This window comes from Archocentrus centrarchus, unplaced genomic scaffold (genome assembly GCF_007364275.1).
Source record: "Archocentrus centrarchus isolate MPI-CPG fArcCen1 unplaced genomic scaffold, fArcCen1 scaffold_160_ctg1, whole genome shotgun sequence".
In the NCBI taxonomy this organism is placed as follows: domain Eukaryota; kingdom Metazoa; phylum Chordata; class Actinopteri; order Cichliformes; family Cichlidae; genus Archocentrus; species Archocentrus centrarchus.
In genome coordinates, this window is record NW_022060205.1 from 753 (window position 1) to 28745 (window position 27993).

The window sequence follows — 27993 nt, forward strand, 5'->3', positions numbered from 1 at the left end:
TCAATCAATCCCCAAAAAAGAATCCCCTTCAAAGCTCTGTAACAGGTTCTCACCTAGAGAATGGATGCCTTTGTTCTTCAGGAACACGTTGGCAAAAATGTCCACATTGACATTAATTAGTGTCCCCAGTTCTGTGGTTAACTCCCAGTACCCCACCTGCAACAAAGAGACAAACAGCACTGGATCAAAGGCAAACCTTTTTTTTTAATTTTAATCCAGAAGAAAAAAAAGACAAAATCACTGGTCCATCCTTTTTACATTATCAGTGCTGCAGGCAAACAGAGGCCAAATCTGTGCCTCCGGCACGTTAGCCTTAGCCATGATTCCTTTTGTGGCAAAATATTTTTTAATATAGTCATAAGTTAAGACTCTCAAATGTAGCTTTAAAATGGAGAAACAACATGTACTATATAAAAGTGTAGATACAGCACATTAAAACACTGTGGCCCCAACAACTAGTAATTATTTTTTATTTATTTATCTTTCTCTTTGAATCACAGTAAAAATCGCCTCAGTAGGATTCAAATGGCCCATGGAATTTGATCCAACTTGAAAAAAATCCGTCTTATGTGTAAGTCAGATAAAATCAGATTCTTCAAAATAGACAGTTTGGGGTCTGATATTGAATTTCAGAGCAACTGGTTCGTCTCTGGATTTGCTTCCACAAATATTATAATCTTGTATTTTTGGTTATAATTGTGAGTTTGTAGCTTATGCTTGCCTCCTGCGCTTGCCATGATTGTCTCTGGTGAAATGAACTTATTGGCCCAGTGTAGCGAACCGCTTATGTCGTGTGTGTGTATAAAGCAATCTCCAGGCATTGTTACTGTGTGCAGTTGTGCATGAAGGAGCCGATGCACGGAAGTGGGCGTGGCGGCAGCTGAGGAGGGCTAAACTCATCCAACTTATGTGATCACATTTAATTGTAAATGTATTACAATGGGACCAGATTTTTCACCCGAGCTAGGCGAAAATCTGACTTGTATGATTTGATTTAGGACCCGCAGAAGCCATCAGATTAGAGCGAAAATCTGACTTGTGTGACTTTGACTTAGGCAAATTCTACTGTATATTTAAAGTCCAAGGAATTCCCCTAAAAATACATATATATATTTATTTTTTAAGCTCAATAAATGCATATTTGTACAGATCAGAAGTAATTCTGGTAAATAATTAAGCAAAAATGAAGCTTCATTTTACACAAGCAAAAAGAGATGTTTTAACTTGAGAACAGAAGCTGTTGCTGCCTCCTAGTGATAAACAGGTTTGTTGTTACTGTGTGCTATGATTTAAAATCTTACTGAACGTTGCATCTGGAAGATCTTTGTCCACTGGATCTTCACTGCTTCAGGAGATTCTTTGTGCTGTATGCTTAACAAAGTCATTTTCATTTGTCAGCCAAATACTTGTCATAGTTGTTGCATCAAGTAGAATTCTTAGAATTTTTTAAATTTTAGGGACTTACACAGTAATGGACTGACATGAACGGCGATGTTGCCTTATGGCTCTCCGATGTATCTTTCGTGTCATCTCAGAAAGTGGAACTCGAGAAGTAGAACTGGCCTCTCTGTAGTCAGCCTCGTTTTCATTACGATCATAATAAACATCTTCTGGTTCAAAGCTCGACAATTTCATAGGTGGAGAGGGCATCCTAAAAATTGCTGAGTTTATTGTGGCTTGGACACCTTCTACCACGATAGACCTGCTTGTTTCCTCTAGCTGACTGACTGATGGGATGGGGATATGAGGTTTCGGTGGGAGTACTTTCCGAAGACTTTTTAAGACTACTTTCTTTTTCGGTTCATAAAATGATTGCCCAGACAACAATGTGGCTACATCACTGCCTCTGTGCTCATCAACCATTAAATGAGGACTTCCTTCAAGTGGAGAGCCAACCTTTGCATCCATGTCAGGTGTAAACATGTTACTGGATGAAAAGCCAAATACACCCGTTGTTCCATAAGACCGAGAAACAATAGGAGCCTTTTGGGCCATGGAAACGTGTCTGGGGACACTGCTGCCAAACAGTGTGGGAACCTCAGGCAAAGAGGACGCGTCACTCTGTGCCAATGTAGGGACATGTTTTGCTGAATATTTAATATCCATGAAGTTCTGTGGCTGACTATCTGGCAATGATAATGAATGTGCAAATAAGCAACCAGGAGGTGAGACCATCTGTTGAACTCTAAAGGGTGGTCGATGTGGAGAAAATCCAAAAGAAAAAGATCGTGGAACATCTTCTGAAGCATGCACCAGATTAAGGGGAGGGGGAGGGGGAGGGGGAGGGGATGGAGCAGCATGGGGAACATCTTCATATGCTTCCATACTGAAGTCCATACTGAAGAAGCTGTCCTTTAATTTTGAAAGGAGAGAAATGAAGAAAAAACTGAATTCCTCCACAAACCACTAACATCCAATTTTAATCTGACTTCAACAAGAATGATATTAGTGATGTTACCTGACAGGTTTTACAAGGAAATTCATACATGAACATTAACTCAACACAAAAAAATGAGAATTGTGTACTGCACTGTCCTAAGGACAATGGCTGCATGTTAATTTAGAAATATATACATTTGTTAATTTGCTGTCATTTGTTTTGCTTTGAAAGTAGTGAATGTGCAGTATTAATCTGAGTGTAAAGGGACTAACCTTGTTTATGACATCGTCATAATGTGTGGGTTTTTCACAGAGCATGTATTGAGGTTCAGCCTATACCAAGGAGATAAACGCAGCCATTAGTAAAAAAAGAAGAAGAAAAGAAAAACGTGGTCATTGGTTGTGAAGCATGCAGCAGAAATGTGTCAGTCAAATCAATAACATGATGATCAACATTTGTTTACTATGGATGTGTTGTGCCCTGGCCCAAGGAAACGTAACTAATTTCTATGCAGCTCGAGTTTGTGTGTTACACGACTTACTGTGTATGAATAACAGTTTGTATCAATTCCTACCTCAAAACAACACATCAACTCCGCTTTCTCATCCTCTTCCTCTTCCTCATCCTCGAGAGAAATCCAGTCAATGTAGGGAAGGAAGTCCACATCCTCCTCTGCAATCAACTTTGGGACGTCTGTAAAACCGTCTCCTGCTTGTTCTGAGTCCTAAAAAATATTGAATTAAAAGCTCAAAAAACCCACCCTCAAATCTAGACTGTAAAGTAAGCGGCTTAACGGGATAAGATCTGAAGACAAATAAGACTGTAGAAAAAGCTGATTGCACAAACCCTTTCCTCAATGGCCACAAAGCTGGTAAACTGACACAGGATGGAAAATTCTTTGCTCAGCTCAATGATGAAGGACTTCAACTCTGCTTTTCTACCCTGCAAGAGTGAAGCAAATATCACACACACATACTTTACTTAAGCAGGCAGCCAAGCTATGCTAACGGCTGCCACTGCACCGGGCTGTGTAAGCAATGCTTTTCAAAGTGTCCCTTTAATTTTTCTGAGCAGTGTACATAGAAAAAAATATAATTTTAATCTGCCATTTAACCAGATTAATGAACACGTTCAACAACAGGAGGTATTAGCACATCTGTTTATTGCCCCTACAATATCTATGACTGCTCATGGACAGCTGTGGTTAAAGGTTTACATACACTCATTATGAGCATGAATGTGATGGGAATCTGGGACTTTGAATTAATTCTTCATGCCCATGATGAGTAGATCTAAACTTTTATACTGCAACACAGATTCTGAACCTTTTAAATTTTGCCCCAGACAAATATCCCAACTTTATAATAATAACTGCAAAAGAGTAACACTGAAACCACTAAAAACAAAACAAAAAAAACCCATTTCTCTGGAAATTAAATGGAACTTAACTGAAAACATACATTCAAAGCACAATAAAATATTTAAACAAAAATAAGAGCTAAGATGTAAAGCTTAGAATAGATGTCTCAGTGTTTGTCTGACTTTAGTCTCACTTGCAGACAAAATACCTCATGTTCAGCTTCACTGGTATCCAGGTTTCCATCTTCATAATCCCTGATGATGGCCCTCGCGGTGAGCTTGTGCAGAAACTGAATACATGACATAGTCATCACCTCACTGTCCTCATGGTCACATGACAATCATCCAGCATCAGGACTGCAGGCCCAACAAGTGAGATGTAAACATGTACAGCAGGTACTGCTGAGTGTCAGTGTTTGTGCTCTTACTGTGCCCCTGGTCTTCTGCAGCTCACTGGTTGACACCATTGTTTTGAGCTCCTGACCACCCAGGTTTCCAAGGAGAGTAGCCTGCATTAAAACTGGAGTTAGCAAGGAGAATTTGCTTCTTTGCATCGTGGTGTTATACTGTTACTATTTGGTGGGGTCAAAAGCCAGAGATCACATTACAAAGGAGTTGGGAGGTGTTAAAAGAAGTTAAAATATTTTTGCCTCTGCAGTTTCTAAGTCAGCAATCAAACTGAAGCAGATCAGCGGCACTGATCATGCACAGGAGGTCAGATTACCTTCAGTTGTACCCTTCTATCAGATCACACTGATTTTGTTGGACTCATATGAACCTTCAACACAAACAACCTGCAGTTACTGTTGACCTGTTAGAATGTGACTGAGCCTTAAGTTTAAAGCAAAGCATTACTATAGAACTGTGGTAGGTGGAAACATGGTATTGAAAATAAGTTAAAGGCTCTCTCTGCTGCATCTCTCGTCCTGATTGGTGCCAGAGGCTCACCTACACGCATACAAAGCTACAAAATGAGGAGCGACAGAATCTCTTCTCCGTCAACACTGGCTTCAGTTGCTTTTTGCATTTTTGTTTATTAATTATTAGCTGAGTATTGAGTTATGAGCAGGTATGATTTTTGGTCTTGGTTTATTAGTTTTAGGGGAGCACTCTGAGCCCGACAGCCTCAATCTGATGCCTTCTTCTTTTCTTTAGTATTTGTTTGTTTTGCTGGGGCTTCCATTTTACACAGTTGTATTTGGTTTTCATTATTTTTCTATTATCATATAGTCCTTAAACTGCAGCAACACATATCAAAGTACTTTTTGAACCCTAATGTGACCTAAGAGACTGTCACAGACTTCCCTCCACAGTCACAGCCACACGTGTGCCTATGATGGTTTCCTCATTGCCTCAAAGACATCCTTGATAGGTTAACTAGTTTGATTTGAAATTGTCCATGAGTGTGGATCCAGGGTAGATAAAGTGCACAGAATAAAGTGTATATGAATGTGAGAAAAAGGTGAACATGACTTCGAAGTGCGGCGTGATTTGAGTGGCCAGAAAGAATAAATGTCAGTCCATACAAGAAACCCTGTGGAACACTATCAGATCATGTGGAGACATTTTTCACAGATTCACTTGTTAAATGATCATTTTTAGGAAGCAAAGTGTTGCTTTCCATATGTAAAAGGAACACAAGGAAACTGCAGGGCTGCATTCAGTTTGCAGCTACAGACATGAACAGCTTACCTGAGTGCAGTGCATCACAAAGCCATAAACCAGAGTGTGACAGTCATTGAAGAGGGCGTGCAGCTGTTTGGGGGCCTGCAGAGCAGATGGAGCTGTAGGGTTGAACTGCTGCCACTTGACAGACACTGAACTGCAGCCAGGAGATGCCATACGCTTCACCTGACATGCCACCTGTAAACAAGACAAATTCACACCGGATCTCCAATCGCTTTCTCAATTTTGGATTAATTTTATCATTTACATATTTACAATTTTTCATAATGAGTCAACAATAACTGACAGCTGCTGATCTGTGATAAATTTGAGCTCCTACCTTCTTGGCCCAGTTGTGTTTGGTTTTTGTGTCAAAGAATTCATAGGCTCCGCCCCCTGCTTGAGCCAGGGCTCTCAGCATGTGTCGGTTGGCTGTTGGGCTAAAATCATAAAGACAAATAACTTCATACACCTTTAAACATCCAGCCAGAAATATACCAGAAGTTTATTGATGGCTACCAAAAGCATCTGGTGGACATGTAACCAAACATTAGTGGAGGTGTATGTATGTATTTGAGCCTGTGTGGATTAGAGAAAATCCAAAATAAGTTATTTTATTTCTTTTATAATTATTATTACCTCCGCCAAGGAGGTTATGTTTTTGGTCGCGTTGGTTTGTTTGTCTGCTTGTTTGTCAGCAGGATTACTCCAAAAGTTATGAACGGATTTTGATGAAATTTTGTGGAGTGGTGGAAAATGACAAGAGGAAGAAGTGATTACATTTGGCGGTGATCCGGATCACGATCTGGATCCAGGAATTTTTTTAAGGATTCTTCACTATTGCGGATAGGGGGTTATTGTTGTCTGGGAAAGATGAAAGATTATTTCACAGTATTTAGATACACGTATTACAGCGTCAGTGACTCTATGGCCTTGGCGGAGGTTTGCGCGGTTTACTATGACATTCATGCCCATGAGTGGATGTGAACTTCTGCCCCCCCCCCCCCCCCCCCCCCCCCCAAAAAAAAAAAAAAAAAACCTTTTCAGACCTGAGGCCACAAGTGAAGAGGCGGCTGTGCTGAGTATTGTCCCTTAGCAGCTTCAAGGGAGCTCAGCGTTCTGGATATGACCATCCGACAGCAGCAGCAGGTTCCTGATGCCACGAGATGGAGGCAGCAGGCTGAGGGCCCCCAGGGGCCGCCACAGCTCAGTGCTGCCTCCTACTGCAAAGGAGTGCTAACAGGGAGAAGAAGAATCTGGGCATTCTGAAACTCTCTGTTGACAAACTGGTGGCAGAATGGCTTCAAATGCACCATCACCATGCCACTTACATCAAAATTAAACCCTAACCTATAAAACCTATAATACCTGTTCATTAATACAATACAATTGAATCTTTTACAGAAGATATGCACTGTCTGTACTATGAAAAAAGACAAATACAAAAAACAGCACAGTGGTAAATGTCATTTCAAAGGCTGGTATTATTACTGGTATTATAACTGTTACATAACAGTTATACAATCCAAATTTTTTACATTGTTTCCTGTTCATGCTGTAAAGTGAGAAATAGCAATATTTTTCTAGAGCTACGTTTTATAAAATGTAGTTCTCATAGCTGCAAGCACAGGTAAGTGGTAAAACTGAAATGACCACTAACTTTACAGTCAAAGATAGCATGAAAATATGAGGCAATTCAGTGCCGGCTGAACAGGTCAGTTTGCAGTACTGTGGTGGAATTTACAGTAATACACAATGCTGGGACTGGTGCACAGCAGCTGCGGTGTTCACGGTCAGTGTTAGGTCACATCAAGGGTAGCAGAGATGAATTCTGACTGGATTCACTCACTGTGTACGGATTAGAAATCAGCAATGATCGCTCCTGTGATATCAGCTTATTCTTGACTAACTGAGTTGTGTAAGTCCACAAAGAGCAGCAAACCTCAGAGCAACAACAGCCAAAGAAGATTAGAAGATAGCACTGAGTCAGGAAACCCAAACAATCCCTCCCATGAATTAAATTCCCAGCTGATGATGAGAATAGTTTCCCCCTTACAGCCACATCTCTGCCAGACAAGCTTCATTAGAAAAAAGGCTTCTTCTGGATAATATTAGCTAGTGTTAGCCTTACCTGCTAAAACAAGCAAATGTCACTAAGGAGATACTCTCTGAAGCTCCATCAGCTTTTGGTGTTGTGTAGTCTGTGTTTGCTCATGTTAGTTATTAATGGACCCCATGCTATTGTTAGCTGGTGTTGCTCATTGTTGAGGTGTTAAAGAAGCATTAGCAATAAGTGACCAGCACGGGGGCAGAAATTATTCACAATTCTTTTGGACAATGGCTCCCAGGAGGCAGAAGATTCATACTCACTTTGATAAATCCGGCTTCTTCATAAACTTCAACAGTGGCTGCACTGTTAGAAAGCTTCCGTGTGATCTGAAAAGGCAAACACATTAACAGTTAGGAAATCTATCACGCTTACAGCAGCGATATCTGATCATACTGATGATATCTCATAACACCTTTACAGGTCATACGAGATTGATTTGACACATTTGTATCAAAGGAGTGCTCGTTTATACAAGTCTTGCACTGGTGGGAATAATCCAAATATGACATGTGTAAATGATCAGCTAATGTGAAATAACGGATATCTCATTGTCTCTCAGATACATCCTCATGGATGAAGTCACACCATCTTCAACTTAATCTTTCTAAGACTGAACTACTGGTGTTTCCTGCATCAGACAAATTAGACCGTTTCTAACGCCACATGCTGCTCAGCTCCTGGTGCAGGCTGTGGTCATCTCGCGCCTTGATTATATGTGACGCAGTGCTAACGGGCCTTCCCGCCTGTGCTATTAAACCATTACAAATGATCCAGAGCGCAGCAGCACGTTCTGGTCTTTAATCTTCCAAAACGGGCACGTCACCCCACTGCTCATTGAGCTTCATGGCTTCCGGTTGCTGCTCGCATCAAATATAAAGCCTATAAGGTAATGACAGAAGACAGCTATGTTCCATCTCGGCCTTTGCGCTCCTCCACTGAATGTCGCCTTGCTTTACCCAAAATCTACCCAAAGCAATCCAGACTGTTGTGCTCCATAGTTCCCAGATGGTGAATAAGCTGCCTACCTCCACCAGAGCAGCTGAGTCCCTCGATTGTTTTAAGAACTCCTAAAAACTGAGCTTTTTGGAGAATACCTGCACTAACTAAGACAATTACTTTGATTGTGTATAGACATACATTTTAATGTGCCATTGGTTTTTATTGTTCAACTCTTTTAATGTTTTATTTTTTGTTTTGGCTTTTTGTGTTATTGTGTCATCATTGTAAGTCGCTTTGAATAAAGGCCTCTGCTAAATGTAATAAAGTAATACGCAGTGACACACCAGAGAGATGTGCTGCTCCAGTTCCTGTCACTCAGCTTATTCCACAATCTCACACTTATTAGTATTTATTTATATCGTCATCTGCATTAATCATTAGTTATTATTAATCTCTGTCCCCCCCCCCGGCAGATGACCCCCCCTCCCTGAGCCTGGTTCTGCTGGAGGTTTCTTCCTGTTAAAGGGAGTTTTCTTCCCACTGTCACCAAGTGCTGCTCATAGGGGGTCGTTTGGACTGTTGGGCTTTCTCTGTAATATGTAGGGTCTTTACCTTATAATATGAAGCGACTTGAGGCGACTGTTGTGATTTGGTGCTATATAAATAAAACTGAATTGAACTGAATTAGGGTGTACCCTGCCTTTCGCCCTATGACAGCTGGGATAGGCTCCAGCCCCCCCGCAACCCTGACCAGGATAAGCGGAAGCGAATGGATGGATGGATGGATGAATTGAATTATAATCTGAGCTAACACTTTAGCGTCGTAACAGCTTCCGGCTCAAGCTATTCTCTAAATGCATAAAACTGACCTGTTCCAAACAAAATGACATTGAGTCTCAGGCTGTGATCCAGGCTGCTGATAATTTGCAGCGCAATTCTGCGGGCCAAGCAGAGAGACTCTCCCATCATGGACTCAGACGTGTCCAACAACAGGATGACTTCATCGGCATCTGAACTGGAGCTGACCTCAAAGTCTGGATAGAAAACCAACATGCAGGCCTAAAGGAAAGAACATGAGAACGCTCAAAAAGAATTTTTATAGAGAGAGGAAGAGAAGAAGATAAATAGAGAGACCTGGCTGTCCTTGTCAGGGTGTTTTTCCACCCACATCCTTGGCAGGTGGACCTCAGACAGCACGATGGATAGCTGGAATCCCTCTGGACCCATGACCTGTCCTGGCAGCACGCTCACCACTGCCTTACAGTCAGTTTTCTACATAATCACACAGAAAAGAGGAAAAAATGACGGCTTGCCAGTAACTAATCCTTTTTGAACAGTGCTGGACTCAGCTGCTTCTACACAAATCAACATAACACAACTTTAAATTTGTGGTAGAGTCCACCCAACACAAACACAAAACCCAGGCACATTTTAGTGACATGAAAAAATATCTATTTTCCCTTTAATTAGAAGAGTGAACCATGAATTTTGACATTTTGCTCAAATGAGTCTGTTAAGAATCTCATGACCGTGAGGTTACTGTAAATCCAACAATGACTTCCAACATAGGCGAATCCGTCTAAAATTTTATCTATAACAATAAAGGGTAATGCAGTAATAATTTTATACTATAAGTTAAGATCTGATAAGTATTATTGCTGGAAAAAGAGAGGTGACCTGCTGTCAGCCTCACTCAAAGAAATCAGTGAACTCTTCCTAAATTAGCTGCCACTGAGTGAAACGAAGTATTTCCAAAAGCAGCTCGTTCTGACTGCACGTGTCAAACCAGCCATGGGACGCCTTCACTGTGGTGACCCCTCAGGAAATAAGCCAGCAGCTGAAAATTGTACAGGCAGAGTTTTGTTACTTTAGCTCTAATTTTTTGTTTACTCAACAAAACCTCTGAAGGTAGAAATATATACCACTAAGTTTTATTGTTAAGCTCAAGTTAACCACAAGTAAAAAAATAATTAAAAAGGCATTCAATCATGCTGCATTTATAGTCAGAGCTTCCTCATACTTTTTATACAGTGCAGATGAGAAAAAAAACTGTATCAAGTTCTGGACTCAGAAACACAGCACCTACTCATCTCCTGTCTAACAATAATCACACTAAAATGGAAAAAACACCCAAATGACCTTCATCTTGACATTGTGAGTGATGCATTGCAGGCTGGAGATCTCATAGGGCATCTCAGCTGACAGGTCCAAGGTGAACTCTCTGAGAGAGAAAGAATGAGTAAAGCCTGAGTACTCAAGAGGAACACAGACATCACAATTTTACAAACACTCATCGTGGGCATGAATGTGATGGTAACTTTTTTAGCCATCAAGTGTCAAATTGTGACCACAACAACACATTTCTGACCATTTTCTGTATTAAATTAAAAATAATGAAATTATTAATTAAATTGTTGATTAATGAGATACATCTAGTTATGTATACAAAGTTGACCTAGTAAACCCAGAGGATGAAGTGAGGGCCTGCACAAGAATAAGATAAATAAAGATTATTTTGAGCTGTAAATAATGCAAAGCTACTCTATCGGAGTTGTTTATTAAAAATATGGAGCTGGAGACGAGCAGACTGGCTAACAGATCCACGGCCTCACCACAGAACTCCACTGAAACGAAACACTGAAACATTAAGCTCATTAAACTAAAACGGTTAATACAGCTCACCTGGCACTCGCCGCCTCATCACGCACACAAACCTTCTCCACGGTGACCTGATGAGTGACAGAAAACAAAGAGCCTTAAAAGCCATTTGGGTTTCACTACTGAAATACAAGAGAGCTGGCTTGATGAAGCCAAATTAACACTTCAAACACTGCTAGGAAGTAATTCTTTTCTGGACATGGACCATTATCTCAAGAAATTTTATTGTGTTTCATTTTTCACCGCAGGGATTAAATTTAATTTTAAAAGCCATATTTCTCAACTACCAGCACTGCAAAGTCCACACTCATCAAATAAGGTGAAAACGCTCCTGTTACCTGTGTGGTCTGGTTAAGGGCTGCACTCTCCTGCCATGGAGCCACACTGCCAGGCAGGGAGAAGAGGATCTGGCCGTCCCTGACGATCAGCTCAGAGACAATGGTCACTTTGATGAGGACAGTCGCACCAGGGGGCAGGTTACCCACACTGATGGTGAACACATCCTACAGTGAGGAAAAAGATGACGTCAGAACCGGTGACGGGACTACAAGGCCTACAAAACACTACAAGACACTAAACACATTAATGTTGGAACAGCATGATGAAGATGTGTGTGTGCGTGATTAGGAGCCGAGAACACACATACAGGTGCGTCCTGGTCCATGAGATAAGCTCCGTGTCCTTTCTCAATAGCCTGCTTGTACTCCCTGCGAGCTTGTTCTTTCTCCTTCACCTGAGAAACAAACATCATTATTTTCCACACGCTGTGTTAAACTGCACAGCACCATAGACTGTATCTACAAGATGGATATAGTCACTGTTTTTGCTGTCTTAGCTTTAGAAACCAAAGGTCATGCACTTCCATGTTGGTATCACTCACACCCAGTAGTTAGGTACATTTTTCCCCCCACAGTCAATACTTAGAAATGATATGTTATCACAGCCAATCAGAGCACTGCCATCTATAGCACCAGACATTATCAACAGAGTGCTGACTATAACACAAACAAGAAGACTTTCATCAATACTGACCAATACTTTTGATCTCACAAGAGGTTCTTGTTTTTGAGTTAAACATGCAAACCCAAAATGTATTGTCGTTCTTTTTCTACAAGATTAGTTTTTTCATGTTGTACTTCACAGAAAATCAGAAAAAACCTCTCATGTGACCTGTAGGTAAGATGAGGGATAAATTATTAACCTACAGTACCTGTCCCACCACATGTTTCCCATTGATGAAAGCTTCAAATCCACACACTGCAGCGGAATCATCCAGGGGGAAAACATACTTTGCCTCAATGGGCACTGAGCTCAGATTGGTGTATTTCTGGAATATGATGACCTAAAAAGAGACCAACAACTCAAACTCAAATCACATGACAGGAAGCTGACAATGAAAAAATACTAAGGAGCCTCTGTCCTGTTTTTGGTTTTCTACCTGAGACAACAGATCCATCAGTTTGCACTTCACATGAACAGCCTGCAGGGGGAGCTGCTGACCGGTGCTGTCCAACAGTCCGGCTGTCACCTCTTCCAGAGGGTTTTTAATATCTTCAAAAGTACTATCGTCTAAAGTGAGTTCTGCACACACAGGGAAAAATCATGTAAAATCAACAGGCAAATACTCAGACTGCACTTTAGGTGACACACAGCAGACCAGCTGGAGAAGGATTTCCTCTGGCTTTTTCAAGGCCAGCAGTCTCCTAAACATTCAGCTGAAACTTGAAGTGCTTAAACATCATCAGTCCCATCCTGACCAATAAAAACAGTCAAACATGCAGTCTGAGGCCCGGAGGCAGCACAGCAGAGGTACAAATACACACTTTACTGAGTATTTCTAGATCTTTACAGGTCATAATGTCATAAAGAGATTAAAAAGCTGTTGTTCAGTTACAGAAACTCTACATGTGAACTGGTCCAGACCACTTGAGATCAATCTGGGCTGCATGTGGCCAATAGCTAAAGTCTCCTTGTGCACACTGAAGTAAAACAAGTAAGCTGAGTGAACTCAAAGCTGCCAGTTTTCTATTTGAATCCCTGCATTGCTCAAAACATACAGAATGTAACAATGAGATTGTTTAATATGAGATCAGTGGAATATTCCAGGTGTCCAGTTCTCACCTTCACCAGAAGAGGGCAGACAGAGCTCAGCTAAGGTGCTCATGGCAGGAGTGAAGTCTTTCAGCTGCTCTCCCTCAATGCTGAACTGAACCACATACTTCAGTTGTACCTGATCAGGACTGTACACCACATACTCATCATCCTGGAGGACACACAGGAGTAGATGAATATTTACATGTGTTAATGCTGAGCACCACATACAACCCCCCCGCCCCCCCCCTCATTCTGACAGAATAATAATAAATTCACTACACAGGAGCAGAATTTACCTTATGGGCAATCTTTTTTTTATTCTACCCTTTGTTTATCTTTCAGTGTTCACTGACTCTCACACACACTGACCTCAAACTCAGAGTGAGTGTTTGGGGTGAGGCGGACCCCGTGCACGCTGTGGTGTCCCTCAGGGGCCTGGGTCAGCGTGATATCTGTCTTGTGGACCTTCACACAACGTCCCAGTGCAACATCCCACACCAACAACAACCGAGAGCCGTCTGTCACACTGGGTTTGGAGTATTTCAGACTGGTGCTGCGGACAGAAAGCATGGAGAGGTGATGCCGTCTCGTTTCCCAAACATTAAAAATCAAATGAACACAAGTTACTGAGTTCAGCTTTCATTTGGGACAACTTACAGTGCTGTGCAAAAGCTTTGAGTCACCCCTCACTTCTTTATATTCCAAGGAGTCCTTTCAAATGCACAAATAAAATGTCTAGCAGATTAGCAGACTGGATTTTGTTATTGAACATTTTCTGGTATTTCTTTGTGTTATGTTGTGTTGTGGTCAGGCTCCGGCTGCTGCTCCACCCCTCCTCTGTCCTCCTGTTACCCTTCCTCCCCCCAAAGAGGAGTTGTACACTCTGATGAGGGACAAAGCAGTGTTCCAGTCTGTTAGTCCTCCACTTGGGGAGGATCAGTCAGTCACTGAACAGCATCATCCAGGATGTCCAGTAGTTTGTCCGTAGTCCTCTTCTCCCCAGAGAGTCCAGTTTCAAGAGGTGCCATAGAGCAAGAGGCGGGGTACATCCTGGACAGGTCACCAGCCTGTAGCAGCCCGGACCTTCTCGCTGTGAGGAAACAGTGCTAACCACCACACCACCGTGCTGCTCAGACTGAAAATCAGTGGCTACAAATCTTATGGAGTTACAAATTTTAAACCTTTGTTTCAAATTGTGATTGATATGTATGGAGGAGGCCAGGAGAGAGGAACACCTGCAGCTACCTGCAGTTCAGCCAGTGGTAATGGTCAGATTTTTATCCACAATGCAGTACCATCTGGAACGTAAATGGCAACAACTTCATTTTCTTGCCTTATACACCGTGTTGTTGCGGGTGGCTGGAGCTCAGGAGGTGGGGGAAGTCACCTACTAATCGGAAGTCTTGCCATCCTTGGTCCAGATACTGAACTCAAGTTGCTCTCCAATACAACAGTTAGTATGTTACTGTTGTATGTGTATATATGTGAATGAGGCACGTTGTATGAAGTGCTTTGAGTGCTCAGAGCAGAAAAGCGACGTATACAAACCAGTCCATCTGATTGTTTGCACGTTTCAATAAAACGCTGCATCTACTTCCATTTTCCCAGGAAAATATAAATGAGGGGTGGCTCAAGACTTTCACACAGTACTGTATGCATGAGAAAACCAAATAAACCAGATTCAGAGACTAACCTCAGGGCATCACTGAAGTAGATTCCACTGCCCAGTTTGCCCATATCTGTTCTTTCTATCCCATGATGCTCGACTCCAACGCGGGGCAACAGCAGCCCACTGAAGAGGAAGACAGAATACTGACTCAGAAAGAGAAGTCATGTGACCTGCCTACCTTTTTCACTGCACACATAAAGCATTAAAGACAGAATTCATATCCAAGTGCAGACTTGATAACGTTTATGTTTATGAAGGAAGTGAACTTTAAAAGTCACATTTACACTCGACAGGACGCTCTTTAAAAAACATTTAGAGTGAAAAATTATGAAAAAAGGAGCAATATGAAGAATAAAACTGTAAACTATATGTTTCAAAATAATGTGATAAATATAGAACACATACTAAATGTGTAAGGTTGTTCGTCTTTCTGTGTTGGCCCTGTGACAGGCTGGCGACCTGTTCAGGGTGTACCCTGCCTCTCGCCCTATGACAGCTGGGATAGGCTCCAGCCCCCCGCGACCCTGAACAGGATAAGCGGAAGCGAATGGATGGATGGATACTAAATGCGACACAAATGGGTCCAAAAACCAAACATCACCTTTTCCTCTAAATTTGCTTAAAAGTGAGACGCTGGGAGGACGTCGAAGAAAAGACAACAAGAGTTTACAGTCACACAATGTATACTCCAGGTTAACATTACAAATATTAACATGTTGATATTATAAACATGCTTTACTGTATCCGTAACTTTTTTGTGAGCAGTCTAACTTTATTGTTCTTGCGCGCGGCAGCAGATCTGAATATGAGGAGCTCACAGCAGTACTCATTAAAGACATCCTTTTAGTTTATCAGCTGCATGGAGATGAAAATGCAGAGCATATAATAAAAAAAACAACCTAAAAAACACAATACTGTGCACTTAGAAACTAAAAAAAAAAAATAAATACACACAGGAAAACAGTCTCTTACCTTCTATAATATAATAATGAACAAAATCCAGTCAGGAAACTAAGTGAAACTAAACTGAATCAAATACAAACATGAAATAATATTAACCTATAATAACTCTGGGAAATGTTTCACCTGCACCTTCCTAACTAAATCTCAACACCGTTCAAATATCTGATTTGATTGTTTCTTTCTTATCCCTTTGTGGTAGGTGGGATCTGTGTGTGTCAGTGTGTAGATGTGCAGAAGGCGGCGTAACCTGTAACCTTAGAGAAATCATTATGTGTGATGAACGTTGCCTCAGGCTGATGCTGCTTCAGTCTTTACTGTAATCTAGTTGCTAAGGTTTTATATGTTTGTGTGGATGTATGTGTTAACATGACTCGGTCAGATGGATTAAGTCTGTGGCTGGACTACATGTTTGTCTTTGGGGTGGCTGTAGCTCAGGAGGTAGAGCGGAAGGTCAGCGGTTCGATTCCTGGCTAGCCTAGGCTGCATGCCAATGTATCCTTGGGCAAGATACTTAACCCCAAGTTGCTCTCCGACGCAACCATTGGAGTGTGAATGTTAGATAATAAAAACCACTTAGCTTAGTTAATCATGGAAGTGCTTGTGTGGATGGAGTAAATGTAAATGTGTTGTATAAGCGCTTTGAGTGCTCAGACAGAGTAGAAAAGTACTGTATAAGAATATGCAGGACCACTTTTTTGCATTTGCGCAATATTTCTAAAATTAGAAACATCCTTTCTCAGAGTGATGCTGAAAAGCTAATTCATGCATTTATTACTTCTAGGCTGGATTATTGTAATTCATTATTATCAGGCTGTCCTAAAAGCTCCCTGAAAAGCCTTCAGCTGATCCAAAATGCTGCAGCTAGAGTACTGACAGGGACTAGAAAGAGAGAGCAGATTTCTCCCATATTGGCTTCTCTTCATTGGCTCCCTGTTAAATCTAGAATAGAATTTAAAATCTTCTCCTCACATACAAGGTCTTGAATAATCAGGCACCATCTTATCTCAAAGACCTCATAGTACCATATCACCCCAACAGAGCACTTCACTCTCAGACTGCTGGCTTACTTGTGGTTCCTAGGATACTTAGAATGGGAGGCAGAGCCTTCAGCTTTCAGGCCCCTCTTCTGTGGAACCAGCTCCAGCTTGGATTCGGGACAGACACCCTCTCTATTTTTAAGATTAGGCTTAAAACTTTCCTTTATGATAAGCTTATAGTTAGGGCTGGATCAGGTGACCCTGAACCATCCCTTAGTTATGCTGCTATAGGCCTAGGCTGCTGGGGGGTTCACATAATGCACTGTTTCTCATTCACCTTATTTACTTTGTTTATACTCCACTCTGCATTTAATCATTAATTGATATTAATCTCTGGCTCTTTCCACAGCATGTCTTTCTCTCCCCTCAGCCCAACCGGTCGCGGCAGATGACCCCCCCTCCCTGAGCCTGATGGAGGTTTCTTCCTGTTAAAGGGAGTTTTTCCTTTCCACTGTCACCAAGTGCTGCTCATAGGGGGTCGTTTTGACTGTTGGGTTTTCTCTGTATTATTGTAGGGTCTTTACCCACAATACAAAGCGCCTTGAGGCGACGTTTGTTGTGATTTGGCGCTATGTAAATAAAATTGAATTGAATTGAATTGAATAGTCCATTTACCATCTTGAGTGCCGTGTCCCTGTTAAGCTGAAATAAGTCTGTTTCACTTACAGTATGATAGAAATGACACTAAACTCTAAACGACAGGATCATTTCACACGTTCTCACCGAGACAGGATTCCTACAAAGTTGTTGGGACTGGAGGAATGGAGGAAAGTCTTCACGTTCCCCAGCTCACTCTTAAAGGTCTGAAGTTCCACCCCTCGGCTGACGCGCACGATCTGCTGGATCTGCACCTTTCTGCAGCACACAGATTACACCAAGGACACGTGAGAAAAAGGTCTTTGTGCAGTTGCAACAACGGACAAAACAACAGCATACTGAAGACATTTGCTAGAAAACTGAATTCAGTTCTGTTTGAACACTCTGGCTCATTTACCTCAGTGACTGCCAACTTCTTGCAAAATCTGTATCTCACAGTTAAGCTGAATATCACATCCCTGTTATGCAAGCCTTTTATGATCAATGGACTGTTTTGAAAACAGAGATTAAAGTACCTGTCCTGCAGCAGATCGGTCACAGCCTGAAACTCACAGCTGCTGGGGGGAACTCTCTCAATACTGCATCTCAGAGCTCGATACTTCCCCAGGGTGGAAGGCGTGGGGCTCCCCAGAGTCATCTCGCTTACATTCAGAACATCTCGGATTAACTAGATGAAACCAGATCAGTGTGTTCATGTTAGACTGATCATAAAATGAGGAGACAGGTTGGGTTGATGGACATGTGCACTGGAGTTGGGCTCCATTCTCCAGCAGAGTTTAAACATTTGCATGCAGACTAATGTGGCCAACTGCAATTAGTTCCCACAGGTGGCTGAATATAAGCTAACAGCTATAATATAAGTCATACCATTTGTTGGCTCTTTATTTTACGCCAGCTTATTTAGCTCTGTGTAAGATATCTCACCTGTCCCTCCTGCGCTCTTCACCTGCCGTTCCCACACACAGTGCAGTTTTATTCAACAAAAACACCCAGTGGTTAAAAAATATAAAAAAGGGTGTCTCTGCAAATGCTCACACACATTAAACTTTAGCATAAAAAAACAATCTGCCCAGCAGTCAGAAAGATCCTCTTGCGTTTGCTCGTTAGATGATGATGATGATGATGATTAGTGTCACTGCTCCACACGCACATTGATTTCAAAGCGTGCGAAAGTCTGAGCATGAACCTGTGTGTTCACACCATAAAAGGCATATACAATTTATTATTGGATGTTATGGATCTCAGCTGTTGATGCATACTTTGACCAAAATGCCGTTTAGATATCTGAAATGTAATTATGGAGAGTCAGAGAAACGGGTTTTATGTTCAAACGGCCTGCCATCGTTCGTGACGGTAACGAGATCTCCCGTCAGTGACGTAGTCCATGCAGCCACAAGTGGTAACGCCCCTACGCAGCATGTAGGAAAGCCAGTTGTAATGTCTTGTGTTTCCACCGGGGGGAGCAGCTATAATGGAAGCTCATGTGTTTCCTGCCTGCTATTTGCTCAGGGCCTCTGTAAGTGTCTTGGAATCATAATGCCAGTCCTTTCTGTAAAATGTTAATTTTTTATATTATATACGTGACTGGCTCCTGTCAGAGAATGAAATGCATTTGCTCCCTGAGCATGCAGTGCTGTGTGCGAGTGCATTCTGTTTTGGGCTGGTACGAAACAGTGCATAACAATGAGCTCACTGTCAGAGATAATATGAGTATTTGTGGTTCTGTCGAGGCAGTAGACAGATATGTTTGAACTGTGGTTAACATTGTTGGGACTGTGTGGAATATTGTGCTCTTGATTTCAGCAAAGAAATGTGCTTGACTGTGTGAGTGTGTAATTCTTTACTTTAATACGTGTGACAGATATAAGCTACGTCTGCTCTGTACTGTTACATTAAAATACTGCGTTACTGAGAGCCAGAAATAAGCTGTGGGGCTCTGCTCCAAGCAGCTGTGATGAACACTCAGTGAGCTACATCTGGAATCACTGCTGGAATAACCTGCTGTTAGGTGCCTGTTTTGAATGATTTACAGACCCTTTTACAGCCTACGTCATCAAATGCGCGTGCATCTTGGCAATGGAAGTGAACTGCTGCTCCACTCAAATCAATAAGAACGAGGAGACTGCGCTGCCTTTAAACATGATTTAAGAGCGATATCAGCATCAAAATGTCTGCTGTTGCATGTTTGGCGGTCAGAATTTCTCCTCTACCAAAAGAAGTTGAACTGAATCCCACAGGATCACGGCTGTTTGAGAGAAAACGGAGGTGTCTGTGGTTGTATTTGCATCAAATGTACTGATAAAAATTGGACTGAGGAGAGGATCAGAAATGCTCACGTTTGAAGCGCCCATTTTATATCCGGTAAAGTTATTTATCTTGCGTTGGTTACACCGGGATGTCAGGTATCTAACGTGAACAGCATTAGCTGGTAGGCTATTTGGCTTTTAAACTGTAGTGTGGCTGTTTACAGGTGAGGCATCGCTGGACTCAGAGTCCTGATTTTTAAATTAATATTTAAAAATTATAGATTACAAAATGCAGTGCCAGTCAGAAGTCTGAGCAGACTCACATATGAATGACTGAGCGTGTCTCACAGTGTGACTGGAACCGTATATATTTTTGTCATTGCAGATCAATAATATCTGTAGTCGGAAAACTCTTAAGTTAGAAAAGCAGTTTGATGAAGTACTCAGGCTGCCATGCAGGTACAATGACCTGAGCCTCATACACAGCGCTCCTGTTTCCTCGTCTTTGACTTGAAGAACTTCTGCCTTCAACACTAAACTCAGAGTCTGTGTCCTGATATTTGATGTTCGTACACGCTGCAAACATCATAACTGTAAGCATCCAGTGACTTATATGCGCTGCAACTTCTCTCGGGTGTATATGCTGGGTTTCTCCATCAAATACACGTATATATCCGCCCACAGATACTCGGCCACTTGCTAATGTACCACAGGGATCGGAGTCGGTTGTTGGTGGTCAAAATTAATTTTTGCAGGTAGTTTTCACGATCTTTCGTTGATAATCCCTTATCATAGATTGAAACGATATTGAACTCCGCCGTACTTCCGTTTCCAAAATGCGCGTGCATCGCTACCTACGTCATCATTGTTTACAAACAGTAAAAGGGTCTATAGTTTATTGTTAAACAGCTTAAGGAACATCTTCAGGTACAAGGACTGGACTGGAAATGATTTAAAAAGCAGCCGGTGTCCAAAGAACAGCTTTGAAAGCCCTTCATGAAGCCTGGAGACCAAAATTAGAGGGCACAGAGGAGAATTTGGCTTCTCCTAAACAAAACACAAAAAACTATGTATGGCTCAAGACTTATGCACAACACTAAAGTTTATTGTACTGGGTAAATAGGCTGCAAGCCTGCTGGGAGAGGCAATGTGAAGGTGCTTTCACCTCCATCCTTTAGGTTTGTGTGTTTTAATGGAGCTTTTGGCAGAAATGGGACGTGAGGCCACGCGGTGAAAGCAGCTGGTGTTTCCAGCATTGTTTCCTGTTGTATTCTGGTTGTTTTCTTAGCTTTGTAGTCCTGCCTCACAGCCTCACTTACCTGTGTGTGCCTCACTTACACTACCAAAACCACATTTCTGCAGGATGTTTCTCCTCAGCACATCAGACATCAGGATCATTTTAGACAACAGATAAAATCACTCAGTGTCCAGAGGCTTTAGTGTATGGTCTGTTTTGTTACCTGACAGAGGTCCAGCTTCTCAGAGATGAGCTTGGCATTGGGGAAACTGCTGATTTCTCTGTGTGGCAGTAGAGTGTAAAACTCATGTAGTAGACTTACGACCTCATTAACAGTTCCCCCTCTCAGCTTTTTCTGAGCCTGAAGCAACAGGCCTTCTGCCCTGCTCACCTACACACACACACACACACACACACAGTACAAGCATTTTTCTAATGAGAAACAAAGGGCATGATGGGAAAGCTGCTGTTTCCTTCAGTAGTCAGTCAGCAGTGGCAGCAGGCCTACATTTTACAATCCACAGAGAAAATCTCACATCATTGAGGCTGAGCTGGTCAACTGAAACTCTGAGGATGTTGCCAAGACAGCCAAGGGCTTCAGTCCACAGCAGCTCCACAAATACTCCCACATCCTCTGATAAGCTTCCTGTGTTCAGCTTCTCCTCCAAGAGCAGCTGCCAATCAAATAGAGAATGTATCATTCAACTGATGAGCAGCACAGATGTGCAGCAGCTGTAATACACAACGTCTCAGACGGCAGACCTGCTGGAGGGGGGCAGAGCCGATCTCACGGGCAGAAGGAGGAAACCTGCTCCGCTTCTGCAGCCCTGAAGCCTCCAGGGTGTCTGTGAGGGCCCGGTACACCTCCAGAGCCTCCTCTGAGGTGGACAAAAACACCAGCTTGTCCCGCACGGCCTCCGTCTGTGAAACACAGGTATGTAACTAAATAAATAAAAGTGCATATTTTCACCAATAAAAATATGTATGAGCTTTTTTTTCCCGCCTGTAGTATAAGCATCAGTTTGCATTGCAACCAAGACAGTGACAGCGGAAAAGCTCGAGGCTTCAGGTGATGTCACACAGATACGTCCATCTTTAATTGGCTGTTTGTGACTTTATATTTCGCTTTAAAACGGTTCACCCTGCCTTGTTTGGTATGCTTGGTTTTTGTATGTGACTGTACAGTTATTTTATTTTGACATGGCAAACATCATGTATTTGTATTTCTCAGCTTCTCTCACTGATTTATGTTTCATCAGCTACCTGAAGAAGAACTACACACCAGGTATTCAGGCATTGATTGAAAAAACCACAGTTCTCCACAGAGATCCAGCTCAGCTCGGGAAACATTCCCCTGGTTTCATATTAAGACAGGGAGCATGCAGCACAGGAAAAACTGAACCAGAATGTAATGAGACTACATGCAGTCTCACACATGCATGTACACTCTCTGCAGACGTGCCTTTTTGCTTACCTCAGAGAGGATATCATCCTTCCAGTACCTGACCACACGATACTGCCGTCCTTCCTCCCCTCTGAAACTCTGCAGCTCCAGCACACACCAAGTGCTGCTGCTTACCTGTAGTGACATATCTTCTAATAATACTTACAGCTAATGCCATAGGAATATAGTTGCAAGCTAAAAGAAATGCTGCTTTACCTTTTCAAAGATTGCATACTTGGCCACTTGAAAGTTTGTGGGGTATGATGGAAGATCAGAATCAGTCTCTCTATAGATTCTGTCAAATTTAACTAGAAAATTGAGACGATCAGTTAGAAATGGAGAAAAACTCTCCCAGCACTGGACACATTTATCAGAGCAGTTACAAACAAGTATAATAAATTCAACAGGGAACACAACAAAGAGCTCAATATCAGTCTCTTCAGCTCTGAGTCCAATCTGCTAAATGAGGAAGAGGACAAACCTATAAGTACAGTGGGCTGCTGCCTGATCTGTTCGCGCTGTGGTTTTAATGTTGTTGCTGATGTGTGTGTTTATGAACCTACTGTACTCTAACTGCTCTCACCTGAACCTTTCCAGTACACTCCCACTCCTCTCTGGGGCCCCCGCCCTCTGAGTCACACCGACCAGCTCCACAGGTTGGGTCCGGCCTTTTGGAGCTACATTGCACAATATGGAACAGACACACATACACATTTTAATAATTAACTCAACACCATGTTCTGCAATGCATGCATTAGAAAGGGTGTAGTAAACCTTTTCACACACCAGGCTCTTACACAAGGTAACAAACAGTTTTTCTAAAGCACAACAGTGCTGCATCAGCTTAAAAACTGAATGTGTAATGCAGTACACAACTGCACACACTCAAAATGTAGTTAAACCTGCTGGCTGAGTCTCAGGGGCATTTTTAATCTGAATGTATTTAAATCAGTGTGTGGGAGGACGACATTAGCACGAACACGCTGGATAAAAGCAGCCAGTGACTGGGAGGAAACAGAAGTCACTGTGCTGCAAACGGGTGGAATTACCACATCCAGCTTGTCAGCTTGGAAAATGACAGGTGGACACAATCACTTGTTTCACCTCACAGTGGAAAAAACATTAAGCTTCTTTAGTAAATAATGTCAATAATTAGGGTAAAAAAGAGCAATGCAGCAGGGCGTGCTTTACTGTGTGAGTCACATACGAGTGTGCACCGTCTCTTGGTTTGTCAGTCAGACCCTCCCCTCAAATGTTTGTAAACACCAACATGGAGCATCTTTGTGTATTCTCTAAACTATTCAAAATTCAGTATTAAACAGTTTTATTTCAAAGCCAGAATTCAAAACATCTACTTAGCGGTGCGTTTTGCAGACAGTATCTATACAGACCTGTACACTGAGGTGCGAGTGAAGCAAGTGGAGCCACCTTGAATGAAGAGAGAGGAGGAGGTGATGAGGCAGAGGAAGTGTCCAGCCTGTATTCATCCACCTGCAGGAGAACTCCACAATCCAAACAGCTGTACACATAATCCACGCCGACCACAGGCGTCTGGTATTTCTGAATGCTACGCAGCCTGTTGGAGCTTAGGTTGGACACATCAGTGGTCACTATCAGAGAGCACTGTGGGAAATGTAGGAAGAAATCAGAAAAAAAAGTTTGTTTTTTTGTATGTATTTGTTTTTGGTCACTGAATTTGAAAGTGTTCAATGAGCATCGGTTTCATGGCTGGAAGAAGACAGAGCCTAAAAGGAATTTTGCACTGCAGGCTGTGCCCACAAAACACATGTAGACTGGTTGGGCAGACTCAAATATTGGTGACTGTATAAGAAGCTGGTGCAGTGCTCCACAACCAGGACGAAAACCACATTGTTTCTCCTGCATCCAGCATTCAACTGATTGATGGATTTGCCAGGCCTCCCCCACAACATCCACCCTCACCCACCCCAGGGGCCCAGCCACCAAGGGATAGGGTTAGGAAAACCTCCATACCCCAATATAATTCTATTAGAATAGAATAGACTTTTTTACAGTTTGCTAACAGTACGTTTTTTGTACCACAGTTTTTCCTGCTGGTTTGTTGCTTCTTTTACCACCAATAACTAAATAAATAAATAGGAATCTGAAGCAGGAAGAAGTGCAGCACAGAAAAGACAAACAGCAGAAAATCATTTGGTGGTTTGGGTGGTGATGGGGGCGTCGACCGTGTTAACTTCTCTATGCCTCGAGGCTACTGTTGTTGGCACCATATAAATATTATTGAATCTAATTCTGAAAAACTCAAAAATGTAAAACAGTAGATGGTGTGGTACATGTACAGAGCTTTTCTACTCTAACCGGGCACTCAAGGTGCCAATCACACACACATTCATACATGCACTTTGGCTAACACCCACTCTCACTGCAGTGGATGAATTGGGGGCAGCAAGAATACTTCAACATGCAGACTGGAGTAGCCGGGGAATCAATCCACCAACCTTCTGACTGTAAAGACCAATCTGCTGTAATCTGTAAAATGTTTCTCACCTGAGAATATGTATTCAAGCATGGCAGAGTGTCTCTACTGAGCTCCTGCTCTATTTAACTGTTCCTAGCTGGTACAGCTTTGGTCAGCCAAATACTGCACGATGGAATAATGAAGCCATATTAACTGGGGTTTGTTTGTGTTTTAAATCTAGCTACACTAGGTGGTAAAATGTGAGAAAGTAGCTACCAAGCAGGCGGGCTTCAATCCAAAGTGCAAAGAGCAAGAAGAGTATCCTGTGCTACTCTCCTTCTTCTCCAATGTTTGCTGTTTCAGCTGTTGTCTCGAGCAGGCTGAGCTGCAGGGACTCAAACGGTTTACCACAGCGGTCTGTGTCACTGCCTGTGTCTTAGGTTCTTTGCTATGCAGATGACACCCAGCTCCAGGGGCGGAGCTTCTGGAGGGGCTGGGCCCCCGGGGCTAGCGGGGGCCCGGATGGGAGAGAGGAGAATAAGATTTCAGGTAGCCAGGCCTCTGTCACGTCCGAGGCGAGGTGGAGAAGGAGGGCCCTGTCTTGATTATATCGCAATATGCATGGCTCAATGTGCACAGTATACAACCCACTATACATCACCCATCATTCATGTTTTACACGGGGGTTTTAAAGGTTGCCACAGTCAGGACTGAGTCATGGTTGCTCAAAACTTTAAAAGACCGACTGACTTTAGTGATGTAGTAGGTGTAAAATATTGAATAAGATGTTGTACTGCATGATTGGCTTTATTTTCACTCTTTCACACCGGATTCATTGCGTAAAAACGACATGAAATTTCGAATCTTTCGGATGTGAACTTGTCGTGTAACCTATAAACACACCGGACGCGCTGCGTTTTTGCGAATAAATCAGAGCGCTGCATTTAGCAACATGTGAGTTCATAGCTCAAAACGCACACCAATGTACTGAATATACAGTGATGTGGGAACAGTAAACTCGGACTATTTTACCTCAGACACACAGCTACACGCTGCTCTGAGTCAGTCGGCTCTCTGAAATTATTCTCTGCCTCCTCACATGTGATCCCAACTCTGCCAACAACAACTGCCCACTGATGATATGAAATGTGCGCGAAAGCATCCGTGATGCAGCTTCAACTCCTGGATCAAACCATGAAACTCTCCCTGCTGCTGTTTCTGATGTGTTCGATGAACCCAGAATCTCTTTTTCTTCCTTCTCTTGTTTAGAAAAATCACAACCTCATTACATCATTGTTTGATGTCGGCTTCCTTTCTTTCCCAGTGCGTTTTATGAGGGCAATTTAGTCGCAAAAAGGCAGCGCGTCCGGTGTGTATGTAGGTTACACGACAGGTTCACATCCGAAAGATTCGAATTTCATGTTGTTTTTACTCAACGCATCCGGTGTGAAACGGCCTTAAAGGCCTGAGGTGGAGCATTTTTACGGACTAAGCTAACATGAGTGGCACTTCATAACATACACATTCCCGCTGTTCTGGGCATGTGTATGTTATAAAATGATGTTATGATGAGCTTTATTATTTGGGTATAAAGGGCCCGGTCATTTGCCCCGCCCCCGGCCCGGCTCTGATTTGTTCCTCTAGTGCCCAGCTCTACATTTCACAACAGCCTAATGCAGCTTCTCAACAAGCTTGTCTTGAGTATTTACTGGTTCTACTTGTAAATCTAGTTTTTGATTATGATGTATGGAGAATTAGTTCAGAGTCCAGGCTCTGTGTTAGTAGAGCTAACTCTTAGTTGGTTAGAAACTACTTGTTAACTCTTTAATAAATGTTTATGTGAACATGTCAAAGTTTTTAGCTTTTCAAAGATGCAAATTTTAATTTTCAGTCATTTGGATAATTCATGGGACAAAGCAGATATTGTTTCAAACTCTAAGACTTCTTCGGAATTTCTACAGACCAAGAAATCACGTAATTTAGAGCACAATCAGCACATAATGAAAGTTATGATCAGTTGCAGCTTGATATGCAATAGATGGACTCTGACTTCATATAACGCATGGATAACTATAAGACAACAGCCATTCCCGTCCAAAACCTTTAGTATAGTTTCATATGAAAATGTCATTATTATTTTACGCCCCCCCCCCCCCCCCCCCGCATCTGTGTTGACAGCCGAGCTCCGCCCCTCGGAAGTGGTGTGTTCACTGTGCTGTTCTCTGACCTGTTTGTTGACCACAAACGACAGGCTGCCTCCATTATCTGTCACTGCGGACTTCAGTTTCTTCTTCTCCTTGAACGGCAGACCTTTCAGGTCGAAAAGCACTGAGCAGTTGTCAAACACAGCCGCAGCCATGCCTGTAAGCACAGAGACCACGTAGTGACACACAACACAGCTGCGCTGCGCCAAACTGCGCAGGTCCAGAGACTCCTGTTACAGTCACAAACGCGGAAGCAAACCAGGCTCAAAAGTGACGGCACTTTAAGAAAAAAGCTACTTAACAGTTAGTCACGTGGGACTGTTTGTTTGTGAATTGACTTTTTTTATAAATATATATATATAAAACGAATAAAATGAATCAAAACAACAGCAAAGTGAAGAGGCCTCTATGACAGATAGAGGACGAATACTAACGAATACTACTTTACTTTCAGCCTCCAGAAGATGCTCCTGCGGCCGTCAGACGGTACAAATCACCCTCCGCTCTGGAGAAAGACGGAAAACTAGCGATCTGATACTAACGCCCTGAGACCTGTGGCAGGCAAAGCGGGCGTGTCCAAATGAAGCCTGCGTCCGTATCGTTTTTCAGAATATCACGTGACAAAAGCCAAACAAGGCCCCTATTCTGAAATCAAGTGACTGCCTCAGTTATAGGTGTGAATGTCTGTCTGTGTTAGGCTGGCGACTTGTACAGGTGTACCCTCCCTCTCGCCCTATGACAGCTGGGATAGACTTCACCCCCCGACCATGAAAGGTTAAGCGGGATGGATGCATGGATGGATGCATGGATGGATGGATGCATGGATGGATGCATGGATGGATGGATGCATGGATGCAGGGATGGATGGATGGATGCATGGATGCATGGATGCATGCATGGATGGATGGATGGATGGATGGATGGATGGATGGATGTGATGCATGGATGGATGGA

At 42.5% G+C, this 27993-nt stretch overlaps 1 pseudogene; it reads right to left on the reverse strand.

Moving 5' to 3' along the window:
- On the reverse strand, window positions 1-27612 carry LOC115775493 (protein mono-ADP-ribosyltransferase PARP4-like; annotated as a pseudogene).
- Between the last annotated feature and the right edge of the window lie 381 nt (window positions 27613-27993).